The sequence below is a fragment of the Equus przewalskii genome, chromosome 14, assembly GCF_037783145.1.
Source record: "Equus przewalskii isolate Varuska chromosome 14, EquPr2, whole genome shotgun sequence".
NCBI classification, from domain to species: Eukaryota; Metazoa; Chordata; class Mammalia; order Perissodactyla; family Equidae; genus Equus; species Equus przewalskii.
In genome coordinates, this window is record NC_091844.1 from 67,903,550 (window position 1) to 67,922,204 (window position 18,655).

Sequence of the window (18,655 nt, forward strand, 5' to 3'; positions counted from 1 at the left end):
AATGAAATATATCCGATGGTGATAAATGCTACTGAGAAAAATACAGCATGCATCCAAGAAGCCTAGTGAAGGAAATGCTTCAAGGAGAAAGAAGTGATCAGCTGTGTCAAATGGCGTTGATGAGTAAGAGGAGGCCTGAGAATTGACTGCTGGGTCTAGCGACATGAAGGTCAATAGTGTCCTCAACAGGTGCTATTCTGGTGAAGTAAAGCCTTATTGTTGAGAGTTTAAGAGAGAATAGGTAGAAAGAAATTGCACATAGCTAGTACAGACAATTCCAAGTGATAACTAGAGGGGAATGTAGAGTCAAGGGAAAGTTTTGCTCAAATGTTTGTAGCCTGATGGAATGTGTACGTAGAGGGGGGGAAATAATAATGATGGGGGAAGGGGGACAGAATACCAGGAGAGAAGATAACAAATGGATAGACGGGGATGGGATCTCCTAGAGGGTTGATCTTAGAAATGAGCACACAGGGGCCATCCATAGGAACAGGAGGAAAGGCCAACTAAATGAGTAGGAATGCAGGTCGTTCCATGTGGTGATAGGAGCTTGTGGTGGTTCTCTCCTGAGAGCTTATATCTTTCTGAAATACGAAGGAAAGTCATCAGCTAAGAGTGAGGAAGAAGAAGAGGATATGAGAAGTTTGAGAAGAAAGAGTGAAATAGTCATTCAGAAAACTCATTTAGAAGAATTCTTTATTTTTTTTGGTGAGGAAGCTTGGCCCTGAGCTAACATCGGTGCCAATCTTCCTTTACTTTGTATGTGAGATGCCAGGACAGCATGGTTTGATGAGTGGTGTGTAGGTCCGCGCCTAGGATCCCAACCAGTGAACCCTGGGCCACCAAAGCAGAGCACATGAACTTAACCACTACGCCACTGCACCAGCCCTAAACGGACCAAACAGCACTAAAAGCCCCACTGTGGTTAGAAGTATGATTTTTAAGGGAAACCAATTAGCATAAATTCCATTGCCTGGGTAAAATGTGGAGTAGGAGGCATTTGGATTTAACAAAGGCGGGATTTTGCCAAACAAGTACAACCGAAAGAAAGAGAGCAAGAGATCTTAGAGGGTAATACCGGATATAGATAAATGCTCTGTAAACACTAGAGTCCCAGAGAAACCTAAGCATAATGGTGATGGTTCAGCCTGAAAAAGTTAGGAATGGAATGATTCTAATTATGGACCATGGACTTTTTTTTTTTCTTTGAGGAAGATTAGCCCTGAGCTAACATCTGCTGACAATCCTCCTCTTTTTTCTGAGGAAGACTGGCCCTGAGCTAACATCTATGCCCATCTTCCTCTACTTTATATGTGGGACACCTACCACAGCATGGCTTGCCAAGCGGTGCCACGTCCACATCCGGGATCCAAAGCGGCGAACCCCAGCCCGCCAAAGTAGAATGTACGAACTTAACCTCTGTGCCACTGGGCCAGCCCCTGGACCATGGACTTTAAGCCAGGAAAAAGCCAAATAAGTTCATAAAGGAAGTGAGAATTAGTGAAAAGGTGGAAGGATTAATGGTCCTGGTGAACCGGAAGAATTGCTGGAGTTGAGATACTAACAAGAATGAATTAAAAAGACAGGAGGTGTGGTCAGAGAATGGGATGTTTGCAACTGAGATGATGGAGGTGATCTGTAATTGGTACTGACAAGGTTGAGGTGGAGTGGAGGACAAGATCACTGAAGGAGAGGAAGTCAGGGACTGAGAGACCAGGGTGCCGGAAGGATCGTTTATATGAATATTAAATCACCTGGAATCATGACAAGAGCAATAATGCTGAGCGAGTAACAAGCCATGTGCTAAAATCTTCAAAGAATGAAGGTTTCTAGATAACAACAAGGAGGGAGTGGTGGGTTCTACAGGGTGTTGGCATGAGTTTCAAAGCTGGGGATGGGAGAGGTTAGGGAAAGGGAATAATAATTTCCTCAGTAGCAAGAAAGAGCAGGGCAAACACCTACCACAACTCCAGGCATAGTGGTATAAGGAGTGTGAGAGAGAGTCAGCTACAATTAATGTGAGAACAGGGAGGGAAAGACAATCTCAGGGCAGAGGGTCAGGCTTCAGAGTAGTGGTTATCAGTGCTTACAGTGGAATCGCCTAGAGAGCTTTAGAAATACTAATGCTTGGGTCCTATCACCCACTCCAGATTCTGGTTTACTTGGGTTAATCAGAAGTGTGTCTTGGGCATTGGGGTGTTTTTTTAATTAAAGCTCCTCAGGTGATTCTAATGTACAGCAAACGTTGAGAACCACTGACTTGGAGGAAAAATGGTTGGAGAAGTTGAGGCTATTAGGGGACTTTATTGATAACAGACCACGTTAACACCCAATCTCTAGAAACCTAGAAAGTTAGCATCCATACAGGAAAACACCAACACATTCCAAAGGTTCAACAGGTGATAATTATACAGCTTGCTGACTGCTATACAAGTTCTCAGAATTTTTCATACATTCAAGTTAATCCTTATAACCACCTCATAAATTATATTATTACACCATTTTATAGATGAGGATACTAAGGCAAAAAGTAGTTCAATATCTTGCTCAAGGTCATAGAGCCATTAAACAATAAAGGTGGGTTTTGAATTTAAGCAATTTGGTTCCAAGTCCCCACTTAATCACTACACCAGAGGTTCTTACACATTTTGGTGTCAGGAAACTTACACTCTTAAAAAGTATTGAGGACCCCAAAGAGCTTCTGCATGTATGAACTATACGGATTAAACTGACTATATTAGGAGATCTCGTCAAGATGGGGGCATAAGCAGATTCTGAACTCATCTTCTTCCATGAACACAACCAGGTTACAACTATTTTTGGAAAAATTACCCTGGATAGAAAACTGAAAACTGGATAAAAAGAAACCCCACAACAAGGGACAGTCCTGACTAAGGCAGAAGAGGCAGAAATTCCTGCTGGAGAGGAAACAATCCACCTTTGGGAGCAGTGGAGCTTCTCAGCTAGCCAGGCAGGAGACACCCTAAGGTACACGGCCCTCCCTGGAGGAGTGAGGTCCGGAGCGGGGGCGCTACTGCTATAAGCATCCTTGAGACTCAGCCTAACTGAGACAGGGGTCTTACTGTCTGGCTTTGCTGCCTATTAACTGCAGCGAGGACACCCCAGAAAAGCTATTGGCCAAAAGCCGAAAAGACCCAGGTCTTAAAGGGCCCACACAAACTCACTCATTGCAGCAACCTAAAATCACCAGAGAGGAGGCTGACAGTTCTTTGGTGAAATGAGACTCACCTGGAGGGCTCTGGGGACATCTTGGTGAGAGGAGGGACCTCTCTAGAGACTGAGACATTGGTGGGGGCCACTGTTCTGACCTGGTACAGGCGTGCTGACACTGACCCCGGTGGGAGGCATTGAGGTTCTTTCCTTGGCCTGTTAGCTCAGGGGTCTGCCTCACGCACTAGAGCATAGATTTAATCCAGTTCAGCCAGGGCAGGCAGCCCATCCTAGGGACCGGCCTCACCTAACAGCAAGCCCTCAGGCTACTTTTCCCACCTGCATTGACTGGGTGCCTTGATCCTCTACAGACAGGTGAGTGTGTCTGCCTCTGTTGGGCAGGGCCTGTGTGAGGACCAGGTGAACTGTGGGGGGCATTGGTGGAGAGGTGGGGGCCTCTGCAGTGCAGCGTTGGGGTACGCTCCAGGGGGATGGGAAGTGTGCATGGACCAGGACTGTGTTGATGGTGCATGTGGTCCATTGGGGGGTGAGGCTTATCAGCGGCAGAAAACCTGTGCTTCACAAATAGCCATAAAAAGGATCAGCCCCACCTTCCAAAGCCTGAAACAATTGAGTGCTACAGTGCCTAGGGCCAGACCCACTTAGCTGCACTCCTAAGAGAACTGACAACAGCCTTGTAGGCCTGAGGCCTATCAACTGTAAGCCCCTGAGCCTAGTAACCAGCTACACCGGGTACCAACCCAATTAAGAGGAAAATTGCAATAGGAGTGTGCTGATAGACTTTGTAGCCAACTGTGCTGAGGCTCCCCAAGCCAGATTTACAAACAGCTGGCCAGGGAAGGAAAGACTAGACTCCCTGGGTACCTGCAGTAAGAGTAACCCTGTCACAGTAGAAAGACACAAGTAGCCCACAAAGGGGTCACTCCTAGATCATTTGGACTGATGATAAGAGGGAAGCACACTGCTGGGCCTGGTAAGGCATCTCTTACATAAGACTACTTCTCCAAGATCAGGAGACATAGCCAACTCACCTAATACATAGAAATAAGCACAGAGAAAGAGGCATAATGAGGAGACAAAGCAATACTTTCGAAGCAAGGGAACAAGGAAAAAAAGAACAGAAAAAGGACTAAACGAAACGGAAATAAGCAACCTACTTGACAAAGAGTTCAAACAAAATATCATAAGGATGCTCACAGATATTGGGAGAAGACTGGATGAACACAGTGAGCTTATCAGCAAAGAACTGGAAAATATAAAAAAGAACAAATCAGAAATGAAGAATACAATACTGGAAATGAAAAATTCACTAGAGGGACTCAATAGCAGAGTAAAGGATGCAGAAGAACGGATCAGTGAGCTAGACAAAAGACTACAGGAAATCACCCAAGCTAAACAGAAAAAATAATTAGACAGAATGAGAACAGTCTAAGGGAACTCTGGGACAATATCAAGCATGCCAACATTTGGATTATAGGAGTCCCAGAAGAAGAGAGAGACAAAGGGGCAGAAAATTTATTTGAAGAAATAATAGATGAAAATTTTCCTAACCTAAAGAAGGAAACAGACATCCAAGTACAGGAAGCACAGAGAGCTCCAAACAAGATAAGCCCAAAGAGGCCCACACCAAGATATCTTATAAGTAAAATGTCCAAAATTAAAGTTAAAGAGAGAATCCTAAAAACAGCAAAAGAAAGGCCACAAGTGACATACAAAGGAAAGCCCATAAGGCTGTCAGCAGACTTCTCAGCCAAGAAAATACAAGCAAGAAGAGAATGGCATGATTTATTTAAAGTGCTAAAAGGAAAAAATGTACAGCCAAGAATACCCTATCCATCAAGGTTGTCATTCAGAATGGAAGGAGAGATAAAGAGCTTCCCAGATGAGCAAAAGTTAAAGGAGTTTATTACCAAGAAACCAGTTCTACAAGAAATGCTGAAGGGATTTATTTAAGTCGGAAAGCAATGATCACAAATAGAGATAAAAAAAATAATCAAAAAAAAAAAAAGGCGATAAAATCACTTGTAAAGGTAGAAATATAGTAAAGGTAGCAGATCAACTACCTGTGAAGATAATATGAAGGTTAAAAGACAAATGTACTAAACTCACCTATTTCAATGATAAGAGGGTAAGGGATAGACACACGCTAAACAAGAGACTATATATGATTTGAAAAACATAAAATGTGGGAGGAGGGGAGTGAAAACGTAGAGCTTTTAGAAAGAGGTCAAGCTAAAGAGTCTATCAACTCGATATAGACTGTTATATACATAGAATATTAAATAGGATTCTCATGGTAATCACAAATCAGAAACCTATAGTAAGTAAGCAAAAAAGTAAGACAAAAGAAATCAAACATATTACTAAAGAAAGCCACCAAACCACAAGGGAAGAGAGCAAGGGAAAAAGAAAGGAACAGAGAAGAACTACTGAAACACCCAGAAAAAGTAACAAAATGGCAATAAATACATATTTATCAATAGCTACTTTAAACGTCAATGGACTAAATGCTCCAATCAAATGCCAAAGGGTGGCCAATTGGATAAAAAAACAAGACCCATATATATGCTGCATACAAGAGACACACTTCAGACCTAAAGACACTCACAAACTGAAAGTGAAAGGATGGAAAAAGATATTCCATACAAATGGCAAAGAAAAGAAAGCAGGGGTAGCAACACTTATATCAGACAAAATAGACTTTAAAAACAAAAACTGTAACAAGAGATAAAGACGGGCACTACATAATGATAAAGGGAACAATCCAACAAGAAAATATAACACTTGTAAATATCTATGCACCCAACATAGCAACTAAATATATAAAGCAATTATTAACAGACATAAAAGAAGAAACACAAAGTAACACAATAATAGTAGGGGACTTTAACACTCCACTTACACCAATGGATAGATCATCCAAACAGAAGATCGATAAGGAAACACTGGCCTTAAAGGACACATTAGACCAGTTGGACTTAGTACATATATAGAGAACATCCATCCAAAAACCACAGAATACACATTCTTTTCAAATGCACATGGAACATTCTCCAGGACTGATCAGATATTAGGCCACAAAACAAGTCTCAATAAATTTAAGAAGATCGAAATAATACCATGCATCTTTTCTGACCACAAAGGTATGAAACTAAAAATCAACTACAGGAGGAAAACCAGAAAAGCCACAAAAATGTGGAGATTAAATAAAAGGCTACTGAACAACGATTGGGTCAATGAAGAAATCAAAGGAGAAAGCAAAAAATTCCTGGAGACAAATGGAAATGAAAATGAAAATAAGACATGCCAAAATCCGTGGGATACAGCAAAAGCGGTTCTAAGAGGGAAGTTTATAGCACTTCAGGCCTATCTCAACAAACAAGAAAAATCCCAAATAAACAATCTAATAGCACATCTAAAGGTATTGGAAAAAGAAGAACAAACAAAGCCCAAAATCAGCAGAAGGAAGGAAATAATAAAAATCAGAGCAGAAATAAACAAAATAGAGACTAAAAAAAATAGAAAAAATTAATGAAACCAAGACCTGGTTCTTTGAAAAGATAAACAAAATTGACAAACCCTTAGCTAGACTCACCAAGAGAAAAAGAGAAAAGGCTCAAATAAATAAAATCAGAAATGAAAGAGGAGAGATTACAACAGATACCTCAGAAATACAAAAGACAGGGAATACTATGAAAAGCTATACACCAACAAATTGGATAATCTAGAAGAAATGGATAAATTCTTAGAAACATACAACCTTCCAAAACTGGACCAAGAAGAAGTAGAGAATTTGAATAGACCAATCACAAGTAAGGAGATTGAAATAGCAATCAAAAACCTCCCAAAAAATAAAAGTCCAGGACCAGATGGCTTCCCTGGTGAATTCTACCAAACATCCAAAGAAGAGAATACCTATCCTTCTCAAACTCTTCCAAAAAATTGAAGGGGGCGGGGGGGAGGCTTCCTAATTCATTCTATGAAGCCAACATCATCCTGATACCAAAACCAGACAAGGACAACACAAAAAAAGAAAATTACAGGACAATATCACTGATGAACATCGATGCAAAAATCCTCAACAAAATACTAGCAAATCGAATACAATAATACATTAAAAAGATCATACATCATGATCAAGTGGGTTTCATTCCAGGGATGCAGGGCTGGGTCAACATCTGCAAATCTATCAACATGATACACTATATTAACAAAATGAAGAATAAACATCACATGATCATCTCAATAGATGCAGAGAAAGCATTTGACAAGATACAGCATCCATTATGATAAAAACTCTAAATAAAATGGGTATAGAAGGAAAACACCTGAACATAATAAAAGCCACATATGACAAAACCACAGCAAATATCATCCTCAATGGAGAAAAACTGAAAGCTATGCCTCTAAGAACAGGAACCAGACAAGGATGCCCACTGTCACCACTCTTATTTAACATAGTATTGGAAGTCCTAGCCAGAGTAATTAGGCAAGAAAAAGAAATAAAAGGGATCCATATTGGAAAAGAAGAAGTGAAACTGTCACTATTTGCAGATGACATGATTTTGTATATAGAAAACCCCAAAGAATCCACTAAAAAACTTTTCGAAACCAAAAATGAATACAGTCAAGTCACGGGATACAAAATCAACATACTAAAATCAGTTGTGTTTCTATACACTAAAAATAAGGTAGCAGAAAGAGAAATTAAGAATATAATCCCATTTACAATTGCAACAAAAGGAATAAAATACCTAGGAATAAACTTAACCAAAGAGGTGAAAGATCTGTACACCAAAAACTATAAAACATTGTTGAAAGAAATCAAAGAAAACACAAAGAAATGGAAAGGTATTACGCGCTCTTGGATTGGAAGAATTAACATAGGTAAAATGTCCATACTTCCTAAAGCAATCTATAGATTCAACGCAATCCCTATCAAAGTTCCAATAACACTTTTCACAGAAATAGAACAAAAAATCCTAAAATTTATATGGAACAACAAAAGACCCCAAATAGCCAAAGGATTCCTGAGAAAAAAGAACAAAGCTTTTACGATGTACATCTGAAAGCTATATATTGTTATAATCCAATGTTACTGCAATTAAAAATAATAATAATAATTTTTTTAAAAAAAGAGACTGTGATTCTGGGATCCTTTGATTCTATCAATTTTGCTTAAGGAAGGTAAAAAGGTTATGGTACCTTAATCATAAAGAAACACATAGAACTTGAAATTAGATTAACTAATCTCAAATTAGACTCTGACCCTGAGATTAAATGTATTATTCAACTTTTATGATTTTCTACTAAAGAAATAGAATTAATCTATAATTTATTTTTAAAATTGACTATATTAAAAATAAAAACAGAAACTTTTTAAATGTTTATTTATTAATTCATTTTATTTTTCTTGAGAACAATTCATTCTATTTTTCCATTAAAGTGATCATTAAATGTATAGTTAAATTTTAATGTAATCTTCAAAACTTGAAAGGTTTTTATTTATTTTTAGGGTTTTTTTAATTGCAGTAACATTGGTTTACAACATTGTATAAATTTCAGGTGTACATCATGATGTATTTTGATTTCTGTGTGGATTACATCATGTTCACCACCCAAACATAAATCTACTATATCACAGCATTGTTTTATAGTCGTGAAAATTTCTTTAATATTTGGCTTAATAAAAGAGCTAGATTCTCATAGCTGCTTTTATACCCAACATTGCAATATGTTATTTTGACTGAAGTATATGAAAGTAATCCAGCCTTACTCAAGAGGAGAGTATTTACAGTTTTTTCAAATAATTCTGGATATTCTTCTTTGATACTACCCCAAAACTCAGCAAGTGGTAGTTTCTTAAAGGTTAGTTGCAATATGGAATCTGAAGCTATATTAATAAATGTTTCACACTCTTACATTAAATTTTATTCATTTATCCTGCACTTTACTTGTTATTTATCATTATTATTATTATATTATTATTATTATTGGTGAGAAAGATTGTCCCTGAGCTAACATCCATTGCCAATCTTCCTATTTTAGGAAGATTGTCACTGAGCTAACATCTGTGCCAATCTTCCTCTATTTTTTTTCTTTATATATAGGATGCCACCACAGCATGGCTTGATGAGCAGTGTCTAGGTCCGAGCCTGGGATCCAGTATCCAAACCCACAAACCTCAGGCCATCAAAGCAGAGTACACAAACCTAACCTACACCACCAGGCTGGCCCCTATTTATTTAATTTTTTTTGAGGTAACATTGGTTTATAAGATTATATAAATTTCAGGTGTACATCATTATATGTCAACTTCTGTATAGCCTACATTGTGTTCACCACCAAAAGTATAGTTGCCAACTGGCACTGTTCAAATTTGCCCCTTTATCCCTTTCACCCTCCCCCCAGCCCTTTCCCCTCTGATAACCACCCATCTGTTCTCTGTATCTATGTGTATGGTCGTTGTTGTGTTCTCATTCTTCTTTTACCTTCCACACCTACGTGAAATCATGCAGATATTTGGCTTTCTCTGTCTGACTCATTTTGTTTAGCATAATACCCTCAAGGTCTATCCAGGCTGTTGCAAATGGCAAGATTTCATCTTTTTTATGGCCGAGTAGTATTCCACTGCGTGTGTGTGTGTGCATGTGCGCATGCATGTGGATACACACTACATCTTCTCTATCCATTCATCCATTGATGGGCACTTAGGTTGCTTCCAAGTCTTAGCTATTGTGAATAATGCTGCAATGAACATACAGTTGCATGTATCTTTTTGCATTAGTGTTTTCATGTTCTTTGGATAAATATCCAGAAGCGGAATAGCTGGATCATACAGTAGTTCTATTTTTAACTTTTTGAGAAATCTCCATTCTGTTTTCGATTTTACATTCCCACCAGCAGTGTACAAGGGTTCTCTTTTCTCCACATCCTCTCCAACATTTGTTATTTCTTATCTTTTTAATAATAGTCATTCTGACGGGCATGAGGTGATATCTCATTGTAGTTTTGATTTGCATTTCTCTAATAATTAGGGATGTTGAACATCTTTTCACATGCCTGCTGGCCATCTGTATATCTTCGTCGGAAAAATGTTCAGATACTCTGCCCATTTTTAATCGGGTTGTTTGCTTTTTTGTTGTTAAGTTGTATGAGTTCTTTATATATTTTGGATATTAACCCTTATCAGAAATATCATTTGCAAATATCTTCTCCAAATTGGTAGGTTGTCTTTTCACTTTGCTGACGGTTTCTTTTGCCATGCAGAAGCTTTTCAGTTTGATGTAGTCCCATTTGCTTATTTTTTCCTTTGTTCCCCTCATCTGAGGAGCCATTCAAAAAGATACTGCTAAGACTGATGTCAAAGAGTATACTGCCTACGTTTTCCGCTAGGGGTTTTATGGTTTCAGGTCTTACCATCAAGGCTTTAATCCATTTTGAGTTAATTTTTGTGTGTGGTATAAGATAGTTGTCTACTCTCATTCTTTTGCATGTCGCTGTCCAGTTTTCCCCAATATCATTTATTAAAGAGACTTTCCTTTCTCCATTGTATGTCATTGGCTCCTTTGTCAAAAATTAGCTGTCCACAGATGTGTGGCTTTATTTCTAGGCTCTCAATTCTATTCCATTGATTTGTGCGTCTGTTTTTATGCCAGTACCAGGTTGTTTTGATTATGATAGCTTTGTATTATGCTTTGAAATCAGTATCCTGTACTTTAAATGTATTATTTACTCAAGTATGATTTTTGTGACACCATGTTTGGCCATTTAGAAAATACTGATTCACTGAGTTACACAGATCTTCCAAATGTTGACACATTTCATTTATATAGTATCAAAACATCACATTCATTAATATCATGACCAATCTTACCAGAAAAGTCTTCTATCAAAAGAAAACAAACAAAAGGTAAAGAAATGCATCCTTTAAAAGGATAATAATTACTTTCCTCTACTGAGAGGGTTGATTTAAAGAGACCAACTGACAATGAGGAAATCACTAAATGCTCTTTTACTTATAGGAAAGATAGGTTTTAAGAGATGTTTAAATCAAGACAATGAACAGAGAAGAAAGAGCTTCAGCATCCTTTGTTGTTGTTAGTGCTGTGGAGCTGACTCAGACTCCCAGAGACCGTGTGTACAGCAGAGCAGAACCCTGCCTAGTCTTCTTGTGCCATCCTCTCACCTTCTGACACTATATTAAACAATGCTCCCGCTGCTATTCACAGGCTTTTCGTAGCCAACTTTTTTGGAAGTGGGTGGCCAGGTCCTTCCTCCTAGTCTGTTTAGTGGGGATGCGCCGCTGAAATGTGTCCACCATGGGTGATGCTGCTGGTATTTGAAATATTAGTGGTATAGTTTTCAGCAACACAGCAACACGCAGCGGCCACAGTATGACAACCAACAGACGGGTGGTGTGGTTCCCTGACCAGGAAATGAATCTGGGCCCCAGCAGCGAGAACAACAAATCTTAACCACTAGACCACGAGGGCTGGCTATCATTAAACATCAGTAAACAGGAAAAATATACAATCTTCCATTTCTTGGTGAAGTATTCCTTTCAAGTCCTTGTTTCAGTAGAAAAAGAAAAAACTTTAGTTGCCTCAATTTATAATTTTTAAATTCCAGCATTTCTCTTTAGCTATTTGGCAAGTTATGAGCCTACAGCGACACAATAAAAAATATATATATATGAAAGCATATAAGCTGGCAAACATCTCTTACCAATTTGAATTCATTTCAAGTGATTCAACCTAATTGTTAAATACATAGTAAAGACTTGCCAACTAGTCCCTTTCCATTAAAATACAACCTCCCAATCATAGAAATGCATTTGACCTCTTTGGCCATTCAACGCACACTTCACTGGGAAATGACATAGCTGAAAAACATCCCCAACAAAAGAAGTAAAGATATGCTCATCAAGATAAAAATTCTTCCACTATTTCTACGTGACCACTTTTACTTATTAAGTAATTTGCAGTCTGAACCACTTTGCCCAGAAGGGGAGAACACAGAAGATAGGCGAGGTTTTGGTCCATTCCTAAGACCAGGACATATTTTAAAAACAGGTCTAACAATGCAGAACATTAGAACTTTTCATTTTTTGAGTAAGAGAGAGAGAGAAAAGTGTCAAAAACATCTTGAGGTTGGGGGGGGCGTAAATTAACAGTCCTCATCACAAAAAAGAGAAAAACAAGTATTCTTCTCTCTATTCACAAAATTCTTATTCTACTTATTTTGGGTTTTGCATGAAAGAAGAAATCTGAAATGAGGATGACCATGAAGAGAAGGCATAGGACACATCATATGCTAATATAGAAAAGAGATTTCAAAAATGAGGAATGAAAAATGCATTAGAAGAAAGTGATCAAATACAATAACAGAAAACAGACAAAAGCAAAAGAATTTACTACTACTATGAAACTTTACCCATTTTCACTAAACACCTATGAAGCAGTTCAGGGAAGGTATTACACCAGTTCTTTTTAAAGATTGGTAAACGAGAGGTTGAATAACTCTGCTGATACTCAAGTGTGGATAAGTGATAGTATAGAATGTAAATCTGCCAACCCTCCCCCTATTCAGCTCATCAAAATAGCAGTTTTTTTTTTTTTTAAAGATTGGCACCTGAGCGAACTGTTGCCAATCTTTTTTTTTTCTTTCTGCTTTTTCTCCCCAAATCCCTCCACTATATATAGTTGTATATTTTAGTTGTGGGTCCCTCTAGTTGTGGCATGTGGGACACCACCTCAATGTGGCCTGATAAGTGGTGCCATGTGCGTGCTCAGGATCCGAACCAGCAAAACCCTGGGCCCCCGCAGCGGAGCACGCAAACTTAACCACTTGGCCACAGGGCCGGCCCCAAAATAGCAGTTTCTAACCAAAGAATTGGCACCTGCCTCTTTGCGGTCACGACATGGCTTCTGGATTCCTTACTTTGGATCCCCCGTGCAGGCTGCCTAACTTGACAGATGTGCCTGCTGATGTGACCCTCAACCTTCCCACATTTCTCTCTCATCGGTACACTTCCCACACGTGTTATACTTCCAAATCACTGGCCCCACAGACTTGAACAAGTCTGAGCAATCCTCAGTTCCTTATCTGAGCCCTTACGTCAGAAACACAGTGAGGGATGAAGTCTTCAGAGCCCTAGATCACCCCCAATTCACACCTCAATTATTGAAAACATGGATTCTCAGCCATACGGAAGCAAATTTAGACATGCACAAGGACACTAGTAAATGAAAGAAGTTGGGAAACAGCGTACTAGGTTCACATCTTTTGGCAGATGGACGAGGATAATAAAGAAACTAGCAAATGAGTCCTGGGCTCATCACCGCCTAATAGTGGGGGGAAAGATTTTCCAAGGAAAAAAATGTTCTTTAAAAGAAGAATAAATCTTAAAAGAAAAATTTTCAATTATTCAAAAGATAAAGTACAGGAATAAATTTGAAATACTACCAAACAATTATCTGAAACTTCACACTAAAAATGTTTGCATGACTGTCTGGCATTCGGATAAAATAAAAGGAAATCAAAACTGACGAATAATATATGAAAAGTATGCAACTTTACTAATAATCAAAGAAATGTAATTGTTCTGGTTTCTTCTTTTTCATAAACTAATTTTTCATTGAAAAAGTAAGATACACACATGGTAAAAGAAACAGCATGTTTCCCAACAGCATAGAGTATAAAGAACCAAAGAAAGTCTCCCTCACAACCCGTCCTATCAGATCCCTCTACTCCCCAAGACGACTACATCTACCCCACAGAAGGAGCCACACTGGGACCGTGCAAGGCACCAGCGTTTGACCTTCCTTGGGTATTCCTGCCGTTCACCTCTGGTTTTGCTCACTCTGCACCTTCTCCCCAATTCTTTGAAGCTCCATACCCTACTCCCATGGTTCAACTACTCCCCCTTGAATCAGGTCTTAGTTTGAACTCATTAGCCTGACTTTTACTCCAAGACAGGGCCTCAGCCCCACAAACTGCTTCTTGCTCTCATGAGACTCACTGATTTGGCCTGCGCCTCACCCAGCATTCCCCACGAGAAGAGAAAACTCAGCAATAATTATGAGAAATAAAGTTTATATCTTAAATTAGCTAAGTTGCTTTTTTAAGCAAATAGTTAATGCTACTGAGGAAGTAGTTTAATGGACACTTTTACACGTGACAGTGCAAACTGGCTCATGCAGTTTATACATATTTTGTCAAGAATCTTCAAAAATGTTCATTCTCAATACCCCTAGAAATCCTATTTCTGAGAATCTATCTAAGAAAACAACAAAAATAAGAGGTGAAAAAGCTTCATAGACAAAAATGCACTGAGTCATTTATAATGTCATGAAACTGCAAATAACCTAAATGCCTGATAATAATAGTTGAAACACTGTTATAGCCATTCAAAGGAACTGCAGCCAATATGTTTACAAACACTGTGCAAGAGCATAGAAAACACTTTAATCAAAATTTTAAATAAAGACAGATATAAAACTACATACACATCATGATCACAACTTCCATTATCCCCATCCCCTCCCAATACTCCACAGCAAAAAATCTATGCATTTAAAAAAGTACTAAAAGAAATGTTAACAACTGAAGTCTATAGTTGCAAGCTGTTTAGAAGAGCTATTTTTTTCTTCTTCCTATTTTTCTATATTTTCCAAATTTCCTGATTGGATCTTATATATATATATGTGTATATGCACAAACATAATACATGTACACACTTTCATAACAGAAAAATATAAATTAAAAAAATAGAATAGCATACCTCAGATATTTCATTTCAAGCCAATCCAGAGGACAAGTCTTGCATCAGTCAACCCTAAATAAATATGCTTTAAGTAACCTTGAACTTGGAATCCTAAATTCCAAGCCTCACAGAACATTTCCAGAAAGCTCATGCAATATGCTATAATGCAATCGTCACAATCGCAGGAATTTATTACGCTTCTCTCAACCAAAACTCTTTTGTGTTACATTCTTCTGAATGGAAGTCTTAGGAAATGACCAATGACATTTTACATTTCTAACAGAACTGTAACTGGACAGCATGAATTTTTTAAATGTCACTTCATGTAGAGAATACAAAATATAACAAAAATAAACTTGCTATTTGACCTATTTGTAAGAGGACCAATTATTCTCAAAAATGAATGTCTACACTGTACATTAAGACAGGGATGTTGGGGCTGGCCCGGTGATGCAGCGGTTAAGTTCACACGTTCTGCTTCTCGGCGGCGCAGGTTTTGCCGGTTCGGATCCCGGGTGTGGACATGGCACCGCCTGGCAAGCCATGCTGTGGTTGGTGTCCCACGTATAAAGAAGAGGAAGATGGGCATGGATGTTAGCTCACGGCCAGTCTTCCCCAGCAAAAAGAGGAGAATTGGCAGTAGTTAACTTAGGGCTAATCTTCCTCAAAAAAAAAAACAGACAGAGATGTATATGTAGAAATCCTCTAATATATCATCTAAAATAATTTAAATGAAATTATTTTTAAACATTTTTTTCATACTTTCTTAAAATACAGCAACTTCTTAAAGTAGAATTAACATAACATGAATTTAGGGGTGATGAAAGGGAAGTTGGATTAAGAAAAACTCACTTTGGGACTACACAGAGCAAGTCTACTCCCACTTCCATATAACTATCCTTCACATATTTATAGTCATGTGGTTAACAAAAAAGACAACCACTCCCAATCATATCCCTTACAGTTATACCTAACTTGTAGTTAATGTTTTGGGATTTTATTTTTGAGAAGATTCAACTATTAAGAACAGAATGGGGTGTGGAGAAGGGGAGACAACACCATAGTTGTATTCTGCTCCACTACAATTTGTATGTTACTCACAGAAATAAATACTCGTAAGGGAAAAAAATAAATAGAGTCATTTTGTATTCTTCAGTGGCCTTATTTTCAAATATTTTAATAATTCTCTGTATCCTTCTAAGCAGAGCCTATTGAGTCTGAGATCCAAGATTGTTGCCATGATGTTTGAAGCTCTTGTTAATTACAGTTTTTGAAACTCAGTGGGTTCTGGTAAGCACTGAAGCTAACTAGAAAGAGATACAAATCTCTGACATCCAAATGAATAGCTAAAGAGACAACCAACATAAGGCCATTTCTGGAATTAATATGGCTATTAAAGGTATTCCTAAAAGTAGTTAGATTAAATTCTCACACCCACTTAGGAACTGTGTCTGACAAGCAAATTGAATTACTCCAGTGAAACGTGGTGATTTGCAACCTGTGTTGAGTGGCTACTGCTGGAGCCAGGAGTAATCTAAGTAGAAGGTGCTCCAGACCTCTTAAATGCTGCTTTAACCAGATCACTTCTGCCATTCTGTATTTGTTTTGATTTGGTTTGGTTTGGTTTTTGTTTTTGTTTTGTTCAAGTTTTACCTAAGACATCATTTGAAAAACCAAAATTTTGGAAAAATGGTTCTAATCCAATACATAGTGAACACTTCAGTGAAATCTTATGTTCCTTCTGCCCTTCCCATTTGTGAACATCTTCATCTTGATCCCAGAAGCTCTGTTAAGAGGAATCTAGAATCATAAAATGGTCTGGAGGACATACAAGGCGTGCTGAAGAAAATCATTCTCTCTAGTTTTTAAGACTTTAGCCCTAAGTTGCCAAATTAGTCTACAAATATACAGTCCATGCTTAGAGTAAAAGGGATTTGTCTCCTTAAATCATATATATCTTGACAATAAGCAAAGTGGAATTGGCATCTCCTCAAAAAAATCTAGTCTGGGGCCAGCCATGGAAGCTTCTAGCTGCGGTTTTGTACCAACTTTCTCTAGAGCTCTCCAAGGTTCTGACTTGACTCTCAACTAACAACCAACTTATCTGGATTTTTTTTTTTTAATTTTTTGTGACCTAGGATCTTCCTAAAAGGGCTTTTTTATTGCCTTGCAGGATAAAATATAGCAGTTCATTCCCTGGCTTACAATCAATAAAATCTTCTGGCCACTAATGGTAATGTGATCCTGATTCAATGTCAATATAGAACATGACAATTACATATCCTTGAGAAGGAAAAAAGGTAATGCCTTGGGCAAAATACACAGATACCTTAGTAGCTGAAAGATCACTTTCCCATATGATTTTCCCAGTGCTAGAACTGACAGACTCATAACAGAGAAAAAGCAAAATAAGGAATCTTAAATCTGAACTTTCTAAAATGCCATTCAGTAGGCAGCCTCATCCACAGTTGTTAGCTAGGCTAAACTTCCAATTAACAGGAGTTCTGGAGAATCTTCAAATTATCTACCAAGGGATGCCCTACTGGTGCACCACACCAGAATTTCTCTATCATCCCAATTTTGTGCTAGGTTGTCAGAATCATGGGAACTGGTATACTTTACTTATTTAGTTTCTTCTACAGGTAAGCATGCTTTTAATCTAAATGTACAAAAACTATCTCAAAATTATACCTTTGGCTCCATTTAGAAAATTCAAAAAATTACAATATCTCTTCTTGCCCATCAGAAGTTGCTGTAAGATTACCTTCTGGTTCCTCTTAAAAGGCGATCAGCACATAATCCCCCATGATGTTGAATTACCACTTCAAATAGGTCTCTAGGATTACCCAGCACATTTCTAAGTTCTGTTTCTTTCTTTGGAATTGGGGCGTAGATAGATGGGAGGAAACAACAGTGGGAGGGAGCAGGGGAAGGAAGGAATCTCAAGCCACATCTCTTGGACCAACCTTCCGTGTTTATTAAGAGGAAGAAAGTAGAGAGCAGATTCCTTCCTATCTTGGAAACCCCCTCAAGCAGAACAGGGTTGAAAAGAACGGAAAGAGTACCTTCCACAGAACCTCTACTAGCCTTTCTTCTCTTAACAGTATAACCACTTAGAGAATAGGAATGGTATCTTTTCCACAATACATATAAATGGAACTAAGACTGGGAACACTAAAACCCCTGAGTATAAGCACTCTGGAGAGTGATGGATTGAATAATAACTAAACCCACTCTATTTCTTCTTTATCCACACAACTTTAAGGTGCTACCATTTAAATACAAAATCAAATCTATTTGGGGCCAAAATGCTCAAGTTTTTAGACTATTTCTCAAAAAAGTATGAATAAGTAATATTATTATTAAGTTCAATTTTGCAGAAAATGCCAGTGTAAATTAAAATTTGATTAATGAACCCTGAACATTAAAAATCCTTTTGTGTGGCCAACAAAGTGTTTTATAGAAATTTAAACTTAAATTCCTTTAAGTTGAGCATGCATCCAGTTCACCAAGAATCCAACAATTGCTGAAAAAGAAAAAATCCTTTTGTGGTCCAGATTAGCTGTACCTCTGAAATGACTTGCTATTTACCTGAGTCACTGAGACTACACACCTTCTCAATCAACGCTACTCAGACTCTGAGAATAAAAGGCAACAGTGCAATGGTAGAAAGGAAACTAGCAAATATGATTTCTA

The 18,655-nt window shown here is 38.1% G+C and overlaps 1 protein-coding gene across 3 annotated transcripts in view; it reads right to left on the bottom strand.

The window, feature by feature from the left end:
- Nucleotides 1–18,655, bottom strand: part of BABAM2 (BRISC and BRCA1 A complex member 2) — a 420,511-nt gene that overhangs the window by 282,751 nt on the left and 119,105 nt on the right. The window lies entirely within an intron of this gene.